This window comes from Aethalodelphis obliquidens, unplaced genomic scaffold (assembly GCF_003676395.1).
Source record: "Aethalodelphis obliquidens isolate GAN/ISIS:26980383/991018 unplaced genomic scaffold, ASM367639v1 scaffold84, whole genome shotgun sequence".
NCBI classification, from domain to species: Eukaryota; Metazoa; Chordata; class Mammalia; order Artiodactyla; family Delphinidae; genus Aethalodelphis; species Aethalodelphis obliquidens.
Genome location: NW_020838028.1, coordinates 1,304,267 through 1,306,342, shown reverse-complemented (window position 1 = coordinate 1,306,342; position 2,076 = coordinate 1,304,267). Strand labels below are relative to the sequence as shown.

Here is a 2,076-nt window from a genome sequence, read left to right as displayed (position 1 = left end):
GTCTGAAAACAAGGTGTTTGCAGGGCCATGCTTTCTCTGGAGGTGCTGGGGAGGATCTGTTCCTTGTCTTTCCCAGCTTCTGGTAGCTACCAGCATTTCTTGGCTTGTGTCCGAATGACTCTAATCTTCGAGGCCAGCATCTTCAAATTTTCTCCTCTGTGTGTGTCTGACTAATCTCCCTCTTATAAGGACATCATTGTGGCATTTAGGACCCACCAGGTAATTCAGAATAATCAGTATCTCCAGCTCAAGACACCTAATTTAATCACAACTTCAAAAAAGATTACATCCCCTTTTTTGCCATGTAAGGTCACACTCACAGATTTCACGGATTAGGACATGGATACATTTTCTGACGGAGCATTTTTCAGCCTACCACAGATGGGAGGAGCTCAGCACGTTCTAACAGCGTGTGGAGGCAGCACAGAGAGAGGTGTGGGGGCCGTGAGGGCTGATGCGTAGGCAGGGCCTGGCAGTCAAGGTAAGGGATTCAGGTTCTAGTTCAATGTCAATGGGCAGCCAGTGAAAGATTTTAAACAGGAGACAGGGAGTGACAAGAATTACATTTTTAAAAGCATTTATCTGGTCCCTCTGTGGAGGCTGGACATTAAAAGGGCCAAGGGTGAAAGGAGAAGGAATCATTAGAGCCATGGCGCCTGCCAGAGAAGGGCAGCCTGAGGCCTTGGTAGCTTGAATTCAAGGGGTCGCAAGGGAGAGGAGGGGACAAGGTTGGACAGAGGGGATAGATTTTGGAGAAAAAGCCATGAGGACTTACTGATGGATTAGATCAGGTAGTAAAAACAAAACAAACAGAAAACAAAATAAAGGGAAAGTATGATAGAGTTCTCCTAGGTTTGGAGCTAAATGTTAATAAGAAGCCAAATGTTGACATTTGCTCTCTTCTCTTCTCTGCCATCCCATGTGCGGTTGAATTTGCTCCTTGCCAGGTCTCCTCACAAGACTTTCAGGATCAAGCAATTCCTGGCCAAGAAACAAATGCTGAATCATCCCATTCCCCAATGTATTTGAATGAAAACTGGTAATAAAATCAGATACAACTCCAAGAGAAGACATTGGAGAAGAACCAAGCTGGGTCTATAAGGAGGCTCAAATATGAAGTGGTACACACTTATGTTGTGTCAAGGTCACTTGCATCTTACCATATCACAGTAGTGGGAACATCACTACTGTCTGAAAAGCCACATGTGTTTTATGGGAGAAATGGAATGGTTGGTTCTTCTTTTGTTGTCAGTGTTTCTGCACTAGTGCTTTGGGGCTTAGTAATAAATATGTGAAACCTTTTGTTGGAAAAAAGTATGTTGACATTTGATGTACTTGGTTAAGACTCTCCAGTCTGCTCTAGGGAGAGGATTTCACACAAAGTAAAGAGAGGAGTAGGTTTTGTCCTGTCCTAAAATGCATTTGATAAAGTGAGCTTGGTCTTCAGGAGAGAGATTCTTTTTCTTCCATCCAAAATCAAGTCTTAACAGAGGCATCACGCTTCAGATGAAGGTTAAAAGAACCAGAGCGGTGCCGTGACCGTGATTGATGACGACGTGACAAGCACCTGTTAATGCTGCAAACCTCTCACCTTCTGGGTCAGTTCCACTTGGCAGGCAGCATCTTTCACATCCAGGGTGAAGAGTGGCTCAGCCACCAGGATATCCTGTGTCAGTGATGTTTTCCACCACATGGTGTTCATCAATAAAAAGTGGATGGCAACAAATCAATTGCTGTGATGCAAGTTGGGCAGAGATAAGTGTGACAGTGAGAAAGTGTGCAAACTTCAGTCTCCTCAACTCTGAGGGGTAAGAGTTGTTGAGAAGGTCAAATGGGATAATGAATGTGCCAGCACTTTGGAAACAATGAAGACCTAACAGTAACTTGTCATGATTATATCAAACACCATTATATATTTTATTATATTTGATTCTTCCACAGCACCTTGCACTTAGTATAGACTCCATAAATTTTTTGTCAAATTTAATTAAGTAAGTACAACAAACATGGCCATAAACCAGGTAGATTTGTTTGGCAAGTACTCATGGACTGATCATAAGAGATTGGTCCCACGGT

General features: G+C 43.1%; 1 pseudogene; it reads left to right on the top strand.

The window, feature by feature from the left end:
* Positions 1–882: 882 nt before the first annotated feature.
* Positions 883–1,101, top strand: LOC113613079 (60S ribosomal protein L39 pseudogene; annotated as a pseudogene).
* Positions 1,102–2,076: the final 975 nt, after the last annotated feature.